At 36.2% G+C, this 21,967-nt stretch overlaps 1 long non-coding RNA gene across 1 annotated transcript in view; it reads left to right on the forward strand.

The window, feature by feature from the left end:
• Positions 1 to 21,967, forward strand: part of LOC135966967 (uncharacterized) — a 77,537-nt gene that overhangs the window by 12,561 nt on the left and 43,009 nt on the right. The window lies entirely within an intron of this gene.

The following is a 21,967-nucleotide window of genomic DNA, read 5'->3' on the forward strand; positions in this document are numbered from 1 at the left end:
TCTGGACCATTTTCCTTACCTATAAAATATACAGCTAGGATTTCTCTATTCTCTTCAAGCTTCATAATTCAACCCTTATTGTATGAGAGAACAGGGTAAGCCAATATGTAGTAAAGAACACCAAAACACAAGAAAAGAGAAAGTGGATCTTTGTAGAAATGCTTTAGTCTCTTCGTAAAGGAAACGTTGGTATGTCTTTCCTTTGGTGGGCAGTAATTCATCCGCAGCCATTAGAGCATGGTTGGCTATAGAATACTCTGAACTCAAAGGACATTTCCAAAAGTATCTGATCAGTTGTTCTGTATCTTGGGAACAATTTGTACAACCTTACCTGTTTGGTAAGCTTGGAGAGTGTCATGCTATATGGTTGACAACATCTAAAAGTCCTTTGGATTAGACAGAATCAGTTCTGGTCACAGGGCAATCACCTCCTAACAAGTCCTATTGAAGTTTGTCAAACTTTTGAAACTGTCATCCGCCCTTCTTGCTGCCTCCTTTTTGCTTTCTGATTTCTCTTTTATCATATTCTGAACAGTGACCTATAACCCTGTTTCTGATCTTTTCTGCTGTTTTCTCCACCTAATTTCCTATTTCCCTCTCCTCCTCTGTGTCCTTCTCTATATCTCTTTGTACACAGCTCTCTGTTTAAGAATTAGATCATGGTACAAAAATAAAAGTGCATGGTAGTTTTTTTTAATAACTGCACGCATGAGATTCAACTGAAGAGATGGGGAAAAAATTTTAAGTAGGACATCTTTTCTACTATTCTTCCAGTAGAACACCTTGCTATCTTTTTATTTTTCCCTGCACATGCAATCTTTCTTCCTCTTCTTTCAGCTTTGTGAAATGCTGATGAAGATATTGACCCAACTGTAAGCGGAGATAATTGGGGAAATTCATTTTAGCATTTACCTTCTAATTCTCATTTGTGATAGAGTGTATTGAGAAAAGTGGCATTTTTCTAGCCTTCTTGAATTTGTATCACTAATCAGTTTTCTCTCTGCCTATCCATAACAAAAGTTAAAAATGTTTTATGAGTTAGATCACTTTAGTAATGACATAATTCAAACACTATCACCTAGGTAATGGAATAACTACCATAGCAACAGAGCCTTTATCATGCAGTAGTTATACAATTTTGACAGATGGAAAAGACTGATTGAAGACGTAAAGCAGGACATAAATGTAACATATATTAGTGGCCAAAGTCATACTAATACTTTACAAATTTCTATCTCTTGTATAGATTAAATTGACTGTGAGATGTTTATATTGTTATTTATTTCCAAAGTTAATTTCGCTTTTGAATAAATAGAAATTCTTTTTTTGTGATTTCTTTTTTTTCCATTTAAAAAATTTTTTTTATTTTTTATTATACTTTAAGTTCTGGGGTACATGTGCACAACATGCAAGTTTGTTACATATGTATATATGTGCCATGTTGGTGTGCTGCACCCATTAACTTGGCATTTACATTAGGTATATCTCCTAAGCTATCCCTCCCCACTCTCCCGACCCCACAACAGGCCCCAGTGTATGATGTTTCCCCTTCCTGTGTCCAACTGTTCTCATTGTTCAATTCCCACCTATGAGTGAGAACATGCAGTGTTTGGTTTTCTGTTCTTGCGATAGTTTGCTGAGAATGATGTTTCCAGCTGCATCCATGTCCCTACAAACGACACGAACTCATCCTTTTTTATGGCTGCATAGTATTCCATGGTGTACATGTGCCACATTTTCTTAATCCAGTCTGTCATTGATGGACATTTGGGTTGGTTCCAAGTCTTTGCTATTGTGAATAGTGCCACAGTAAACATACGTGTGCATGTGTCTTTATAGCAGCATGATTTATAATGCTTTGGGTATATACCCTGTAATGGAATGACTGAGTCAAGTGGTATTTCTAGTTCTAGATCTTCGGGAAATCACCACACTGTCTTCCACAATGGTTAAACTAGTTTACAGTCCCACCCACAGTGTAAAAGTGTTCCTATTTCTCCACATCCTCTCCAACACTTGTTTCCTGACTTTTTAATGATCGCCATTGTAACTGGTGTGAGATGGTATCTCATTGTGGTTTTGATTGCATTTCTCTGATGGCTAGTGATGATGAGCATTTTCTTATGTGTCTGTTGGCTGCATAAATGTCTTCTTTTGAGAAGTGTCTGTTCATATCCTTTGTCCACTTTTTGATGGGGTTGTTTGTTTTTTTCTTGTAAATTTGTTTGAGTTCTTTGTAGGTTCTGGATATTAGCCCTTTGTCAGATGAGTAGATTGCAAAAATTTTCTCCCATTCTGTAGGTTGCCTGTTCACTCTGATGGTAGTTTCTTTTGCTGTGCAGAAGCTCTTTAGTTTAATTAGATCCCATTTGTCAATTTTGGCTTTTGTTGCCATTGCTTTTGATGTTTTAGACATGAAGTCCTTGCCCATGCCTATGTCCTGAATGATATCGCCTAGGTTTTCTTCTAGGGTTTTTATGGTTTTAGGTCTAACATTTAAGTCTCTAATCCATCTTGAATTAATTTTTGTATGAGGTGTAAGGAAGGGATTCAGTTTCAGCTATCTAGTTATGGCTAGTGAGTTTTCCCAGCACCATTTATTAAATAGGGAATCCTTTCCCAATTTTGATGTTTTTGTCAGGTTTGCCAAAGATCAGATGGTTGTAAATGTGTAGTATTATTTCTGAGGACTCTGTTCTGTTCCATTGGTCTATGTCTCTCTTTTGGTACCAGTACCATGCTGTTTTGTTATTGTAGCCTTATAGTATAGTTTGAAGTCAGGTAGTGTGATGCTTCCAGCTTTGTTCTTTTGGCTTAGGACTGTCTTGGAGATGTGGGCTCTTTTTTGTTTACATATGAACTTTAAAGTAGTTTTTTCCAGTTCTGTGAGGAAAGTCATTGGTAGCTTATTGGGGATGACATTGAATCTATGAATTACCTTGGACAGTATGGCCATTTTCATGATATTGATTCTTCCTATCCATGAGCATGGAATATCCTTCCATTTGTTTGCGCCCTCTTTTATTTAGTTGAGCAGTGGTTTGTAGTTCTCCTTGAAGAGGTCCTTCACATCCCTTGTAAGTTGGACTGCTAGGTATTTTATTCTCTTTGAAGCAATTGTGAATGGGAGTTCACTCATGATTTGGCTCTCTGTTTGTCTGTTATTGGTGTATAAGAATGCTTGTGATTTTTGCACATTGATTTTGTATCCTGAAACAATGTTGAACCAGACTTCCCTCCCAGGAATGAAGTCCAGTTGGTCGTGGTGGATAAGCTTTTTGATGTGCTGCTGGATTCGGTTTGCCAGTATTTTATTGAGGGTTTTTGCATCGATGTTCATCAGGGATATTGGTCTAAAATTCTCTTTTTTTGTTGTGTCTCTGCCAGGCTTTGGTATCAGGATGATGTTGGCTTCATACAATGAGTTAGGGAGGATTCCCTCTTTTTCTATTGATTGGAATAAGTTCAGAAGGAATGGTACTAGCTCCTCCTCGTACCTCTGGTAGAATTTGGCTGTGAATCCATCTGGTCCTGGACTTTTTTTGGTTGGAAGGCTATTAATTATTGCCTCAATTTCAGAACCTGTTATTGTTCTATTCAGGGATTCAACTTCTTCCTGGTTTACTCTTGGAGAGTGCATGTGTCCAGGAATTTGTCCATTTCTTGTAGGTTTTCTAACTTATTTGCATAGAGGTGTTTATAGTATTCTCTGATGGTAGTTTGTATTTCTGTGGTTTCGGTGGTGATATCCCCTTTATCATTTTGTATTGCATCTATTTGATTCTTCTCTCTTTTCTTCTTTATTAGTCTTGCTAGTGGTCTATCAATTTTGTTGATGTTTTCAAAAAACCAGCTCCTGGATTCACTGGTTTTTTGAAGGGTTTTTTTTTTTGTCTCTATCTCCTTCAGTTCTGCTCTGATCTTAGTTATTTCTTGCCTTCTGCTAGCTTTTGAATGTGTTTGCTCTTGCTTCTCTAGTTCTTTTAATTGTGATGTTAGGGTGTCAATTTTAGATCTTTCCTGCTTTCTCTTCTGGGCATTTAGTGCTATAAATTTCCCTCTACACACTGCTTTAAATGTGTCCCAGAGATTCTGGTACGTTTTGTCTTTTTTCTCATTGGTTTCAAAGAACATCATTTCTGCCTTCATTTCATTATGTACCCAGTAGTCATATAGGGGCAGGTTTTTCAGTTTCCATGTAGTTGAGCGGTTTTGATTGAGTTTCTTAATCATGAGTTCTAGTTTGATTGCACTGTGGTCTGGGAGACAGTTTGTTGTAATTTCTGTTCTTTTACATTTGCTGAGGAGTGCTTTACCTCCAACTATGTGGTCACTTTTGGAATAACTGTGATGTGGTGCTGAGTAGAATGTATATTCTGTTTATTTGGGGTGAGAGTTCTGTAGATATCTATTAGGTCTGCTTGGTGCAGAGTTGAGTTCAATTCCTGAATATGCTTGTTAACTTTCTGTCTCGTTGATCTGTCTAATGTTGACCGCGGGTTGTTAATGTCTCCCATTATTATTGTGTTGGAGTCTAAGTCTCTTTGTAAGTCTCTGAGGACTTGCTTTATGAATCTGGGTGCTCCTGTAGTGGGTGCATATATATTTAGGATAGTTAGCTCTTCCTGTTGAATTGTTCCTTTTACCATTATATAATGGCCTTGTCTCTTTTGATCTTTGTTGGTTTAAAGTCTGTTTTATCAGAGACTAGGATTGCAAGCCCTGTCTTTTTTTGTTTTCCATATGCTTGGTAGATCTTCCTCCATCCCTTTATTTTGAGCCTACATGTGTCTCTGCACGTGAGATGAGCCTCCTGGATACAGCAAACTGATGGGTCTTGACTCTTTATCCAATTTGCCAGTCTGTGTCTTTTAATTGGAGCATTTAGCCCATTACATTTAAGGTTAATATTGTTATGTGTGAACTTGATCCTGTCATTATGATATTTGCTGGTTATTTTGCTCATTAGTTGATGCAGTTTCTTCCTACCATCGATGGTCTTTACATTTTGGCATGTTTTTACAATGGCTGGTACCTGTAGTTCCTTTCCATGTTTAGTGCTTCCTTCAGGATCTCTTGTAGGGCAGGCCTGGTGGTGACAAAATCTCTCAGCATTTGATCGTCCGTGAAGGATTTTATTTCTCCTTCACTTATGAAACTTAGTTTGGCTGGATATGAAATTCTGGGTTGAAAATTCTTTTCTTTAAGAATGTTGAATATTGGCCCCCACTCTCTTCTGGCTTGTAGGGTTTCTGCCGAGAGATATACTGTTAGTCTGATGGGCTTCCCTTTGTGGGTAACCCGACCTTTCTCTCTGGCTGCCCTTAATATTTTTTCCTTCATTTCAACTTTGGTGAATCTGATAATTATGTATCTTGGAGTTGCTCTTCTCAAGCAGTATCTTTGTGGCATTCTCTGTATTTCCCGAATTTGAATGTTGGCCTGCCTTGCTAGGTTGGGGAAGTTCTCTTGGATAATATCCTGCAGAGTGTTTTTCAACTTGGTTCAATTCCCCGCGTCACTTTCAGGTACACCAGTCAGGTGTAGATTTGGTCTTTTCACATAGTCCCATATATCTTGGAGGCTTTGTTCATTTCTTTTTACTCTTTTTCCTCTAAACGTCTCTTGTCGCTTCATTTCATTCATTTGATCTTCAATCACTGATACCCTTTCTTCCAGTTTTCCACGTAGTTCTCGTGTCATAGTTTTCATCTCTATCAGGTTGTTTGAGGACTTCTCTGCATTGGTTATTCTAGTTAGCCATCCATCAAATCTTTTTTCAAGGTTTTTGGTTTCTTTGCACTGGGTTCATAATTCCTCCTTTAGCTCAGAGAAGTTTTATTGTCTGAAGTCTTCTTCTCTCAACTTGTCAAAGTCATTCTCTATCCAGCTTTGTTCCGTTGTTGGTAAGGAGCTGTGTTCCTTTGGAGGGGGAGAGGCACTCTGATTTTTAGAATTTCCAGCTTTTCTGTACTGCTTTTTCCCCATCTTTGTGGTTTTATCTACCTTTGGTCTTTGATGATGGTGTTGTACGGATGGGGTTTTGGTGTGGATGTCCTTTCTGTTTGTTATTTTTCCTTCTAACAGTCGGGACCCTCAGATGCACATCTGTTGGAGTTTGCTTAAGGTCCACTCCAGACCGTTTGCCTGGGTATCAGCATCGAAGGCTGCAGAAGAGTGAATGTTGCTTTCTGATTGTTTGCTGGAAGCTTTGTCTCAGATGTGTACCCAGCTGTGTGAGGTGTGAGGTGTCAGTCTGCCCCTAACTGGGGATGTCTCCCAGTTAGGCTACTCGGGGGTCAGGGACCCAATGGGCAGACAGTCTGTCCATTCTTAGATCTCAAACTCCATGCTGGGAAAACCACTACTTTCTTCAAACCTGTCAGACAGGGACATTTACATCTGCAGAGGTTTCTGCTGCCTTTTGTTTGGCTATGCCCTGTCCCCAGAGGTGGAGTCTACAGAGTCAGGCAGGCCTCCTTGAGCTGTGGTGGGCTCCACCCAGTTCAAGCTTCCCATCTTGTTTACCTACTGAAGCCTCTGCAATGGTGGGCACCACTCCCCTAGCCTTGCTGCTACCTTGCAGTTAGATATCAGACTGCTGTGCTAGCAATGAGGGAGGCTCTGTGGGCATGGGACCTTCTGGTCCAGGCACGGGATATAATCTGTGTGCTGTTTGCCAAGACCCTTAGTAAAGTATGGTATTAGGGTGGGAGTGACCTGATTTTCCAGGTGTTGTGTAACATGGTTTACCTTGGCTAGAAAAAGGAATTCCCTTCCCCCTTGCGCTTCTCAGGTGAGGCGATGCCTTGTCCTGCTTCGGCTCTCGCTCGTTGGGCTGCACCCACTGTCCTGCACCTACTGTCCAACACACCCCAGTGAGATGAACCTGGTACCTCAGTTGGAAATGCAGAAATCACCCGTCTTCTGTGTTGCTCACGCTGGAAACTGGATACTGGAACTGTTCCTATTTGGCCATCTTGGCACGGAAGCAAGAAATTCTTATCTTTAAAAACCTGAGGTTAGATTATCACATGCAGAGACGTTCATAATACAATGTTTAAAAAATGATAAAATTTTAAGAGTATAGTAAAAAGAAGTCTGTTGTAGAATGGTTATTCTTATTAAATTGACCAGTTAAACATTTATGGTTCTTACAGCTATAACCTCTATCTGATAAAAACATTTAAAAAATATTCTCCTTCATTTTTGACTTTACAGTGTTTTCAATGGACTTAAATCTTGTGTTTCTGTCTGTGCATTTTGTATGTGGGGGCTAGGGATGTCCATATGTTTTTCTTCATCCATATAAAAGGTGAACTCAATGTGCATTTCCTTAGGTGACATATTAGATGAACAGTTTGAATTCATTATTTTATTAAAGGAGATAAGAGTCAAAAGTCATTTATGTACTTCTTATGCTTCTACCAAAAATTAAAACAAAACATAGATAATCACCTTAGTTTCTCATACTCAAATCTCTCACCTCTGAGGTATTATTATTTAATAGGAGAAGTAGGCTCAGAAAATTGTATTTTATTGGCCCTGTCTACACTTCTACAAATAGAACAGTTTTCATGCTAAAGAAGTAGAGGACTGAGGGCATATATTTGAATTTTAAAAGTGTTTATTTAATAATAATGTCTTCCTTTGCCTTTCCAGGGAGTGGGAGTAGGTTTGCTAATAAAATCATCCAGGCCAAAAAAATAATTTATATTAATAAATAATATGAACTTGTTCACATATTCATTTAACAACAAATGGATTATCACAATATCAAATCAAAGTCTTGAAAAAATAGCATTAATATATATTAATTTGCCAATATTAATAAACAGCACTCATTCCTTTTTTTTTTTGGTCTTCTCCAGCTAACTGAAAGTGATGTAGCAACTTGAAGGTTGACTTTATTAAAACTTTTCATGATTTAAATCCAAGCAGAGAACACAAGTCTAATCTACACACCTCTTTTTAAAAATAAAATGATGATAAGATAAATTCCTTGGGTCGTAGTGAAAATCTGCTTTCTGCCTTTATGGCTCTTAGGAATGATAGTATATCCATTCAGATCCATTATAATGTAATTGCTTTGTGGGATCATGTGAGGTGATGTGGATTTGTGGGTGTGTGTATGCACATGCGTGCATGTGGGAGAGAGAGATGCTTTTTGGTTCTCTAACAGTTTTTACAAATTGAATTATAACTTTTCTATCTGCTCATGCCAGAAAATTAAGTTTCATTTATTCATAGAGGACAAAGCTATCCCCAAAGAAGTCATGGGCAGGTTGCATAAATTAGTCAGACCTCAAGAGATTACCTGTGAAATAAAAAGGTCTTTTACTCAGTGTTGACCTTCATGCAATGCTATGTAAAGCATGGAGCATGGGATTTGAAGTAAGAGGAACATATTTTAGTATTTGGACCACAACTTACTAACTTTAAGACCCTGCCTCTCAAGCCTCCAGTTCCTCATTATTAATGTTAGAAAATTAGAAGAATAGTACCTACTTCTTAGGATTGTTTGAAAATTTCTTCATTTACAATGCATATAAAGTGTCTGAAACATGGAAGATGTTCAGTAAATGCTGAGTCCCTTCATCTATATTCATGCTAATTTTGCAGTCCAGTGATTCTAGTTATGATTAGTGTTAGACCTGGGGTGAGTTAAAGGAGGAAATGATCAATTTAAAGCCCGTTTGAAATATTCATCTCCAGGGAAAAGGGAAACAATGGAGGGCTAATGAGCTAATATGTGTGGCAGCCCCTTGGTGAGATGTGCAAGTGAAATCCCCTCTAAGCTTATTTCATAGATCAACACTGAGTGTAAGAATTGGTAACTTTTTTTTGTTTGTTTCAAGAAATCTTTCCTTAAATTTTTTGGAAAATAAAATAAAATTTTCCCAGTTGAAATTGCTGAGACGAAGCTTTGACAGAACCACTGCAAGTCCTGTTATTTGGATCACATAAATCTACTGTGCCAGTAGATAGTTAAAACATTACATTCAAAATGCAGTGAAATGATTCCAGACAACTGAGAATGTGTTGGTATGAGGATCTGTGCATTAAGCCATAACGTGTCAGTCTTTTTTGGAAGTGACATCATGATCATTAGGAAAACATTTATTTTTTTAGAAATAGAAAGCTAGTATACTAATTTTATTGAAAGTTTAGGGGGCTGCTGAATTCTACCTTGGACAAACTTATTTTGATGAATGAAAAGAAGCCATAAAACCTTTGACGTGAGATTGCATAACCCAGTTCTTTTGTAAATGAATTAAGTTGGTGTCTGAGAAGATCGAATTACCACAGATGTTGATTAAGTGGTAACCCATTAAACGTATCTGGTATGGAGACACCAGTTTGATGGTACCAAATACCTTTAAAGGTGGCGTGAAGGGCAAAAAATTGGTTAAGAGTCAGTTTAAGTAGCAATTAATGCGTTATAGTTCTTCCTTAGTCGCAGCAAGATGGCAATTCTTCTCCTACTGTGGCAGAAGAAAAGAATTTTCTCTGAAAACCCTGTTTTGGAGAGACCTCAAATCATGGAACACTGGGCAGTAATAAACCAAACAATGCTGAGATACGGATTTCATGAAGATCATGTAAAAGTCCCGACAACACATGATATTAAAGTGGGATTTTCTCTGCCCTAAACTTGACCACAGAGGGAAGAACCAAAAGGGTGAAATCCATAAATTCCAAGAGTCAAAAACAAATTGAAATGTAACATAGCAAAAACAAGGTAAACCTCTGAGTAATATGAAAATATGCCAAAATCTGGCCAGAATGTACCTGTAAGCAATGTTTTCTTCTTATTTGTTATTTAGAGATGGAGTTTCACTCTTGTTGCCCAGGCTGGAGTGCAATGGCACTATCTTGGCTCACTGCAACCGCTGCCTCCTGGGTTCAAGCGATTCTCCTGCCTCAGCCTCCCGAGTAGCTGGGATTACAGGCATGTGCCACCATGCCCAGCTAATTTTGCATTTTTAGTAGAAACGGGGTTTCTCTGTATTGGTCAGGCTGGTCTCAAACTCCCAACCTTGGGGGATCCGCCCGCCTTGGCCTCCCAAAATGCTGGGATTACAGGCATGAGCCACCGTGCCAGCCTTTTTATTTTTTATAAACAATTATTTGAGAGATAAAGGAGATGATAACATGATCTCAAATTAAGATTCCATTTCAGTTCTGTCTGAAGCTTTGGATGCCTAGACCAAACCCTATATCTAATAGCTAGATGCTGAACCACCTAAGAAAAACTGTGAAATGCAGTGTGTTGAAGGCCAGTTTGTTTTCTGTAGCTCAACTTTTACCTTGAGAGTGCATAAAAGATTTGAAATGCCAAGAAGGAGTTTTATTTTCAGAGAAAATCTCTTTGCAACATTGCCCCCATGGGAAAAGGAAAGGGACTGTTTAAAAATCAGCCTAAAACTCATGAAAGGAGCTCCAGGAAAACTCCTGAGAGACTCTGGTCTATATTCACTGGACTTTTCAGGAAGGAGAGACTGGTGCCAGAACCATGGCCTGGTCCTGAGTAGCAATAAAGAGACTTACATTGGAAAATAGATATACATTCTTAGATGATGAGTCAAAGGAGCCTGTTATGAGGACCTGTTGAGGACCCAAGAGTAGGAAGAGGCTTGGGGGCCTTTTAAAATTCTGTTTGAGAGAACCTGATGATGAGACCCATAGGGAGGATTTGCATTGCCAGAAATTTAGGGTTAGAGGGAGCAAGAAAAAATGACCACTAGAAAAAAATGCATTGCAGAATATGGTAAATGTAAGTGCAGGTTCCCAGTGAGGGGATTTGCTTAGAAACCCAAAAGGTGTCCCCAAAATTTCTTTATGGAATTATGCTCTATTGACTTCTGCTATTTCAAAATGACTGTGTCATTTATAGTGAGTGATGAGACAATTCTAGCTTTTTAAAAATCTATAAACAGGCCTATCATCAGTCCCCTACCCAGTCAGAATAGTGCAGGATAACCTAAAAATATATAATTACTTCAGAAACATTGCTTCAGATATGTTGAGATTCTGACACTTTGGGTACCTCAATGAAATGCCAGAGCTTCTGCCTGATAACTCTCCACTGAATTTCTCTGGTCAAAATTCCTAATCATGCACACAGTTTCCAATCAAACTTTCAATGTCTTGGTCTCGTTCTTAGATATGAAAGGCAGGTAAGAATTGCAGATATATTGGGAAACCATAAGCATAAAAGAAAAGCCAAAACAAGAAAAGTGAAAAAAATAAATGCAATCAGTGTGAAAGAAAGCTTTTAAAAAGAACTACAATTAATATCACCAGAGATGAGAGAAGATATTTTATACACAAAAAAAAAAGGACGCTAAAATAAATGGACTATTACAGAAAAAGAAATAGTTCTTGTGAATTAAAATATATTAAAGAAATAATTTAATAGATGTTTAGACAATGGAGTTGAGTAAATTAAAAAATAGAACAAATACACAATGAATGAACAATAGCAAAAGAAAAAAAAGGAGATCAAAATTAGATGACTTTTTCTGAAGATTCAACTTTGAAATGAAGAATAATACTTTCTGAAAGAGAAAAAGAAGAAAAAACTGGAGCAAATTATAAAATGAATAAATCAGGACCAGGTATAGTGGCTCACACCTGTAACTGATAACGCCAGCACTTTGGGAGGCCGAGGCAGGCAGATCACGAGGTTAGGAGTTCGAGACCAATCTGGCCAACATGGTGAAACCCCATCTCTACTAAAAATACAAAGATTAAATTAGCTGGGCATGGTGGTGGGTGTCTATAATCTCAGCTACATGGGAGGCTGAGGCAGGAGAATCATTTGAACCTGGGAGATGGAGGTTACAGTGAGCTAAGATTGTGCTGTGGCACTCCTGGGTGACAGCATGAGACTACGTCTCAAAAAAAAAAAAAAAGAATTAATTAATTAATTAAAATATTTCTTAGAATTGAAGGAGTTGAGTTTCCAGATTGAAAGAGTCCTCTAAGTATATAGATCATTAATAAAAGAAAACAAATATATAAAATTCTTATTAAGATACATCATCTTGAAATTTTAGAATTCTAATAAAAACAAATATTTTAGGGGAGTTGATAAAATTAGGTCACAGAGGAAAAGAATTAAAATTTATATTGCCTTCAGAATTCTCAGTGGCCATAGCTAAATATAGAAGGTAAGAAAGCAATGCCTTCAAAAGTTTGAGTAAAGTTATATCCAACTCAGAATTCTGTGCTTATTTGTCAACCAATTGTAAGATACAATGAGAATATTTTCTGACTTGTGATAGATATATTTTTTCTGCCCTGCATCCTAGAAATGATGCCCCAAAACTTAAAGAAAAAGATACAAAGAATAAACCAAGAGGATAAAACGATACAACATAGAAACAAAAGCATTTGCTTTAATGCAAAAGAGAAGGGAAAGTAATTCCCAGGGTGAAGATAAAGGAGGAGCAAGGAGATCAGCTGTAGAGCAGACTCCGAGAGAACAGTCATACCAGATGGGAACAGGAGGGTGGAAGACTCTGGAATGATTCAAAAGAAAGAAGTAGAAAAACTGATATGTTACTTGTTTGGTCAGATTAGCAAGAGTTTTAATGCATTTTACTTCCCACAAATTGATAAAACTGTTTTGAGAAGATAGGACAGGTGATGTGCACATTTGGTACTGGGGAGTTTGTTTAAGTTAAATAGAAATGTTGAAAATTGATGACTGAAGAAGGATCAGTAAAAGTTCAATATTTACTTTATTTCAAAGTGATGGCTCCCAGATCTTTGAGAAACACATTCCGAGGTTATAGAGGAGTTACATCTCAAAGGGGCAAGGAAAGAATTTCTAATGGCAAATTTTCTAAAGCAACTGCTCTAAGAAAAGGGAGGTCAGCGAACTATTGTCATAAACAAACCTGTTTAAACTCTAGTCAAACTGTGGGTATCAGTAGGGTTGTGTTGGCCACTGAAAATAGAAAGAGGTAGAACTTCCTAATTATTTCAAGGCCAATGTGACATTGATACTAAAACATACAAGAACAGCACTAAAAAGGAAAATTATAGGCCAATATCACTAATGAATATTAATGCAAAATTATTAAATAAAATATCAGCTACTGAGTGTAGGAATTGATTTGAAAATAACGTGTCATCTCTATGTTGGATTTATCTTGGGAATACAGAGTTGGCTTTAGTTATAAAACTCTGTTAATGAAATTCACCACATAAACAGATTAAAGGGGAAAATCCACATTCTCATCTCAGTAGTTGCTTTAAAAGCATTAAATAGAATTCAACACCAATACATATAAATAAACAAAAATAAAACGAAAAAAACTTAGGAAATTATGGAAATAGAGGAATTTTTTTTTCTCATAAAGAGTATCCATAAATCCACAGTAATGTCAAACATTATACACATTTCTTTTAATATTAAGAATGGGACAAAGACACTTGCCATTACTACTTTTATTTCATAATGTACCAGATCTTTCTAGCATAGTAAAAAAAAATATATATATATGTATATGTATATAGATACAGATATAATTAAGAGGTTTATGACCTGAGATAAAAGAAAAAATGATGTAATGATTTGGACAGGTTATTATTATTGCCTACATAGAAAGCCTAAGAGAATCTACAGGCAAATGATTAGCATCAATAAGAAGTCAACAAGGGATAATCCGTTTTCATACTGCTGATAAAGACATCCTTGAGACTGGGAAGAAAAAGAGGTTTTATGGACTTACAGTTCCACATGACTGGGGAGGCCTCACAATCATGGTGGAAGGCAAGGAGGAGCAAGTCACATCTTACATGGATGGCAGCAGGCAAGAGAGAGAGCTTTTGCAGAGAAACTCCCATTTTTAAAATAATTAGATCCCCTGAGACTTATTCACTATAATGAGAACTGCATGGGAAAGACCCATCCCCATGGATTTAGTCACCTCCCACCAGGTTCTTCCCACAACATGTGGGAATTCAAGATGAGATTTAGGTGGGGACACAGTCAAACCATATCAGCATGTATGATCCACATAAAAAAAAAAATTGCATTTCTGTATACTAGCAACAACAGTAAATGTATTTTAAAATATGTATCATTGGTCTCAGCATTAAATATAAAAGAATCCTAAGATTAAGTATAAACAAAGATGTTCATAATTTTTATAAAGAAAATTTAAAACTTTATTGAAAAATATTAAAGATGACTTACATAAAAATAAATATGTTCATTAATAGCTTCAATATCATGGAGATAGCAGTTCTCAATAAAATAATCTATATTTTCAATGAAAACCCAAAAAGATCCTGTCAGGGATTTGAATGAAATTTGACAAGCTGATTCTAAAGTTAATATGGGAAAACAAAACATAAAAAAATTCTGAAGAAGAACAGAATAATTTGCTTTATAGTAAATCTCATAAACCTGTTTTTTTTTTTTTTTCTTTTCTTTTTTTTTTGGAGACAGAGTCACGCTCCATCACCCAGGCTGGAATGCAGTGGCATGATCTCCACTCACTGCAAGCTCTGCCTCCTGGGTTCACGCCATTCTGCTCCCTCAGCCTCCCATGTAGCTGGGACTACAGGCGCCCGCCACCACGCCTGGCTAATTTTTGTATTTTTAGAGACGGGGTTTCACGTGTTAGCCAGGGTGGTCTCGATCTCCTGACCTCGTGATCTGCCTGCCTTGGCGTCCCAAAGTGCTGGGATTAAAGGCGTGAGCCACCGCGTCCAGTCTTATAAACCTGTTTTAATGAAGAAAGTGAGTATCTGTATAGGAACAGATTAACAAAGAAATAGAATTGAAAGCCAACAAAGATACACACACATATGTGGAAACTGGATATATGAAGTAAGTGGCATGGCAGGTAAATAGAAAAAGGATTTTGGAAATAATTATGTACCAATATAATGCATAGTGGGAAATAAAACCTAATCTCCATTTCATATAATAGCCAGAATCAATTTAAAGTAACTGCTTAACCTAAATATGAGTCTTACAATATAAAGAAATATCTTTGTGATTTAAGTCTTGGGAAGAACTTTTTAAAAGAGACATAAAATACAAAACATAAATAAAAAGTGTTAAGAATAAAAGAATGTTAAAATTATTTTTTTCCATACAAATACATCATTTAATAAGTGGGTGTGGAGGAGCCAAAGTAGTAAGGAGATATTTGCAAAACCTAATTACAAACGGACTAGAATTCTGAGTATAGAAAGTCTTCCTAAATTCATAAGAAAAAGATTAGAAAACCAATTTAATGGTAGAAAAATATGCTATATCATCAGCTTACAAAAAAGTAAACCCTACTAGCCAGTCATTTTATGAAAAGATGACAAAATTTACTCATTTTTATGAAAATGAAAACCAAAATGAGATTATTGTTTTATAAACTTCAATGAAAAATGTTTAATGTCTCACAATAGCAATTAATGGTGAATATAGAATAAGTAGAACACTTACTTGCCGTGGAAGTGTAAATTGGTAGAACCATTTTGAAAAGCTCCTAATCAATGTCTGCATGAGGTTAAAGATGTCTGCACAGTAAGTCCTTACTTAATGGCATTGATAGTTTCTTGGAAACTGCAATTTTAAGTGAAACAACATATAATAAAATCAATTTTACCATAGGCTAATTGATTCAAACTACAGGTAAGTTCCTGCAGCATCTTTCTGGTCACAAAATATCACCAAATTTTTGTATAAAGACCCAAAACACTTAAAATAAGCGTTGAAAAAATGTGAGCTATGCATATATTTTTAAAAGATTAATAAAAACAGGTAAGATAATTATTAACACAGTTGCTCTAGTTCAGGGTTGCAGGTGCCCAGAGCCTATCCCAGCAGCTCAGGGGACAAGATGGGAGCCAACTTTGGACGAGGAACACTCATACCCACTTCCACACCCATTCAGACTGGGACAATTTAGACCTGCCAACTAACCTGATGTGCACATCTTTGGAATGTGGGAGGAAACCAGAGTGCTCAGATAAAACCCACACAGACATGGGGAGAACTTGCACTCTTCACACAGAAAGTAGCCCTAGCCAGGAATCATGTTTTTCATTGACGTTATAACGAACAACAGTATTCAAAGAGCTGTCGTACTCTATAACCTAGCAAATCTACCCACAAGGACCTAAGGAATCTATTGCTCATGGGTGCAATGAGACAGCACAAGATGGTTTATTGAAGCAATGTTTGAAATTACAGAAAAAAGTTAAAAACAAATACATGTAAATAAGAAACAAATTGAATACTATTAATCCCATGGACAGAAAAAAGTTCAAAAGCATGTAAAACGTGTTTAGGGATACCTATTTATACCCCCTACCCCTCAAAAGAAACGCACATGAGAGGTAAACATTAAGAGTAGAACATACCCATAAGAGTGAGCCATAGTCTTCAGTATTGGAAGGGCCCACACAGATTTTAATCATAATGGAGATATGATATCATTTTCTTATAACTATTTTAGTTGAAACCTTTTTTAAATAAACCTGAATATTTTTGTTTATACATAACACTAGGCTCATATCCAAAAGCAGAATATTGCACCAGAATTAGATGGATGAATAGATAGGTATAGAGATATTATCAAGGATGGACAACAACTATGAAGTGGGACAGAGACATGAACAAATGAAACTAACTGTATTATTAATGACTTTATTACAATTGAATAAGGAAGAAAAGAAATGACCCAAGTAATTTTAACACTGTATTTTACCTACTTGCCATATACAGGTATTGAACTAAATTGGTAGGTATTTCTTATGTGATATGGGTGAAAATTGTTGAAACTACTCTCTGTGTACTCTATGACTAAGTAAGTACATATAATAAAAATACTAGGAGCCAGGTTTTTCACTATTAGAGGAATTAAAAATATACAAATGGAGGAGACTAGAACAGACTTGGTGATGCTGGACTAGAATTGAAGGAAGTAATATAAATTAATTGTCAGATAAATAATTCTACATTATTTGATTTAGAGATAAATGTAGATATGTGTATGTGTGTGTGCACACACTGCATTGATAATGAGCATACCTGGAGCACAGATCTTAATTTCTAAATGCCATTCTTTACTAAAAGGAACTAGAGCTGCTTGGGAATTGGTTGATTCTAGAGCAGAGAAAGCAAAAGGTAACCCTGGAGTAACATATTGTGCCAGAAAGTTACAAAGCACTCAGAGAATGACAGGCTATATCAAAATGACAGAAAAGCACTAATATAAAGTGATATAGCCACTCTGAAGAATAGATTGGTAGTTTTTTATAACTTAAATATACAATTGCCATATGACCCAGCCATGACTGGGTTATTATCATAGAACTCCTCAGTATTTACTTAAGAAAAATTAAAATGGATGTTCACACACACAACACTTGGACATGAATGTTCATAGCAGAACATTTGTGCAAGCCCCGAACCAGAAACACGGCACGAATGACCTCAAATGGATGAATGGAAAAACAAAACGTGATATATCCATGCAGTGAAATACTACTCAACAAGGAAAAGAATAAAAGGAAATCTGAGGGTTGTATTTCCATGATTTCACAGAATATAACCCATCAAATTAAAATAAGAGTCCATGGATCTATGATATAATTAATACAGATAAATGGAGAAAAAACTCTTTTGCAGTAAAATACCAGTTAATAAGTGTAGAAATAAATTTACTACTTGGCTGCAATCATAGAAAAACTTGAATCAGGAAAGAATCATCAATGGGTGCTTAAAATGAGTAAGTAATATTTTCATGAGGAAGCAGCATCAATTGAAATAGCATGATGAGGTACATGCAACCACTTGATGGATCTCTTGGGAACTGTGTGAATGAAATAAAATTTCAACAAGTTATATACTATGTGATTCCATTTATAAAATATTCTCAAGATGGTGACATCATGATGACAAAGAAAATATTAGTGGTTCCGGGGATTAGATTTGGAGGGAAACTGCAACTTCAAAGAGGCATTGCCAGTAAATTTCCTTGGGTTGGTTGACTGAACAGTTCTGTGTCCTTATTTTGGCAGTGATCACACAAATAAGTATTTCATAGAACCATATGCACATACACATACAAATGAGTGCATGGACAAACAGGTGAAATGTGAAAAATGTTTGCAGTTTAATTAATATGTTTCTAATGTCCATGTTGTGGTTTTGATAACTGTGTGATGGTTATGTAAATGTTATCATTGAAAGAAGCAGGGTGAAGGCTATACAGCAGTAACTCTATATTATTTTTTCACTTCTGATTGAATCTGCAATTATTTCAAAATTAAATGATAAAAAAGGGCACAGAAGCCAGCTTGAATCAACTCTTATTGGTTAATCTGGGACAAGTTTAACACCAGAATAAATAATGATAGTAGCAGAATGTGTCAGCAGAATGTCTATCCTCCAAAAAACAGACTCCAAGGCAGAATTAGAAGTACAATGGATTTACTGGGGCGAATGCCTGTGAAGGATAAAGAAGACAGGGAGTAGAAGTACACAGGGAGAGCCACCAACTAACTTGGAGGCTGACTTATGTTAAGGGAGAGGAGGGAAAAAGAGGATTACATGGGAACAGCTGCAGTCTGCAATGGAGCTCTGGGAAAGAAAGTTTTGCACAAATTGATAGCAGTCCTAGCGAAGATTGTCCCTTTACAGCAGTGTTGTAGTGGGTGCAAATGGCCCAACTCCAATACCTCTGCAACACCCAGGCGTTGACCAGGATGCAGCTCTGGGATACCATAATTTTCATGTGAATATTGCAGTGTATCTGAAGGTGCAGCAACTGGAGACTGTCAAAAAACCACATCTGCAGACTAGCGTCTCTTGAAAGGAGATTTGAGGAGTGTATCTCCATGTTTACACAAACTATAAACCATCAAATTGAGACAATAGTTTGTAAAACTCTTATATAACTATATAAATAGACAAATGGAGAAGAAAAAGCTAATTTTTTTGGTAGTAAAATGCCAATTAAGAAGTGCAGAGAAAAAGTCACCACTTGGCCAGCATCATAGTAAATTTGAGTCAGGCAAGAATCATCAATGGATGCTAAATCTAGTAAGCAAAATTTTGATGTGTAAATAGCATATTTGCATAGGTTCAAAATATCTTCCCACAAAACATTTATTAATGACAAGGTGAGACACCTGGCAGAGACAACCTTAATCAAGTGATTTAAGTTAATATCAGTCACGGGACAAACTCACATCGTGCAGCTTCTCAAAAGCGAAAGACATCAATCACTTCTGTGTTATCTCCACCCCTAAAATTCATAACATGAAAATATCCTGTAGAAACCTCAGATGAACCCAAATATACTGCAAAATAATTAGTTTGTACTCTTCAAAAATGTAAAGGTGATAAAAGAAGAAACAAATAACTGAAGAAATGTACCAGATTCGAGGGACAACTGAGATCAAACAACTAAATGGAATGAGTGATCCTGGATTGGACCTTAGACTGAAACTTGGAGGAAGGGGATGACTATACAATACATTATTGGGGAAAAAGTTTCAAAATTTAAGGCCTGTCGATTATAGAATAGCCTTGTATTAATGTCAATTGAAGTTGAAAATTCTGTCGCTGTATAGGAGACTGTCCTTGTTCTCAGGAATTATACACTCACTTATTTAGGGGTCACAAATAGTTAAGAAAAAATATGTAATATACATGTTTATGTATGCATATATGTTCAACATAGGTTACTTCTTGTTATCTTGTTAGTAATGTTGCTGTTTTGCCAGTCATAATTAAATGAAATGATTTAGTTGAAATGAACAATATTAACAATGATAAGAAACGAGGAAATATAATACAAGGAAAAAGATAAAGGGAAAATCTTAGATTAAATTTTTACCGAGTACTACCCCAAGTACTTTGATGGAACTAAAAGTTTAAAAACAATTTGCTAGAATTTCTGGACTAAATTCCTTGCCACACAAACATACACACACAATTTCAACAGGGGCTGAGTCCCAGGTCAAAAATCCTGGCACAGTGTGCTTAGGCTTGAAGAAACACTTCCTTAGGCATTTAATCCTAACAGAAGAGAAGCACACTTGAAAGGCAAGCTAAGGACAGAATTCTGCTGATTCCCGCTGCCTGCTCAGTGACACGTAAGTACAAGCCTGGCTAAGAATAATCTATGTGGCCTAGGCTAACTTTATACAAAATCCGAGTAACTCCCAGTTACTCCCAGTAACAAACCAGCCAAGAACACTCAGGTATGTGTGTTGAGCGGGGTGGGAAAGTACCAAATACCATCTGTAAATTGATATGAACAGGAACATTAGCCCTCCAACATTTGGTGGCTTCTAGCGCACAGCATCATTTCAACAACTAACAAAATTCTCTACATTTATGGGATATCTTGGCAGTATGTAGACACACCTCTTATTTCATGCTTTTATTTTTTCCCGATGCCTGTTAAAGCAACAGTAGACATTTGGAATGTTTTCACCTACAACCACACGGGCTTTTGGTCTTGAGAGCTACCATTCAAAGATTTGAAAAACCACAGCTTAGCAACTGACAAATTTAACAAAATTTGAGAGGCCTATATAAAAATGTACAGATGGTTTCTTAGTGTTGCAGTTCATAAAATGTGCTTAGCTGTTATTTAAAATATAAATTTAAGAAACAAAACCTCAGGATTGAAAATTACCATAATTTTGAAGCTTGGTAAGCATTGCTTAGCCAAATATCACATATAGTTTAAGATCCTTGTTACTTCTGAATTTTATTTAAAGTATCAAAAACAGTTTCTTCCCTTGAAATCATGATAATATGTGAGTATTTTATGTTAACATTTGTAAAATTAACTTTCAATATAACCTTTCAGATTCCTCTGGATAATTTTTTCATAGGAAATAGTTTTTCTATGTAATATATACTGATACATTGATCAATTTATCTCCGTTGAAAGAAATTGTTTCTCATGTTTCTGCCTCACTATCATAGTAATTTTATGTGAATAAAATATCTCAAATGTTACTCCCACCTTCACAACATGTGCAGAGTGATTTAGAAGCATTGACATATGAGCAATACTCTTTGTAACAGCACATTATGGTTAGATAACAGTTAAAATTAAATTTGGTGTATTGGATGATATTTTTGATAATGTATGGAATAATGGGAGTATGTTTCTGTTTAAATTGGTCATGATAAGTGAACTACAGGTAACCTATCACTCAGAAGTACACATGCATCCAGAAATTATGACATTTTAATTACACATTGAGATGATTTCTCTTCCAAGCAGTGTATAGTCAATTTAAATTAAAGGTTGGATTGCTTATTGTCAGTGACCCAAAATATGTCAGACAAATTGTAATCACTAATAAGGGAAAGGGCAGTTTGGTCATCTAGAATCCACTGTAATAAGGTTAATCATTTCTTATGTATTAGAAAATTTAAATGGAAAAATGCAGGCTACTTCATAATATAGACATATAATTTAATTCAGCACAAAATAAATAAAGGAAAAGAAATAGACGTCTCAGCAGCTAGATGATGAGTTTTAAATCCTCACAGAATCTTTGCATCTCTGATTTGAGATTACTCCCATCCCTAAGTATTTCTATTTTAGAATAACATAGCTAGTAAACTTATGTTTTCATTTCTGGTTACTTTCACAATCATAATCCCATTTCATGCTCACTAAAGTGCTGTTAGAGTCTTAAAGCACACTAAGATTTATGGTGAAAGAGAACTAGAATGTTGTGGTAGAAAGTGACTTTGGGCACCATTAATTATTTAACTGTTTTTAGGTTATTTTTCTATAGTTACCAAAATGAGTGGAGTGGTTGCAAGCAATGCAACAACAGTAAAAACTTGAAATCAACTTAATCAAGTAGGTTATTTTATATTGTTGATTTTTATGTGCTTGAAATCCTTGGGATCAGGAATAGTAAAGTTAAATGAAATGATTCCTATTGGGGGGAAAAGCAG

This window comes from Macaca fascicularis, chromosome 13 (genome assembly GCF_037993035.2).
Source record: "Macaca fascicularis isolate 582-1 chromosome 13, T2T-MFA8v1.1".
Taxonomy (NCBI): Eukaryota; Metazoa; Chordata; class Mammalia; order Primates; family Cercopithecidae; genus Macaca; species Macaca fascicularis.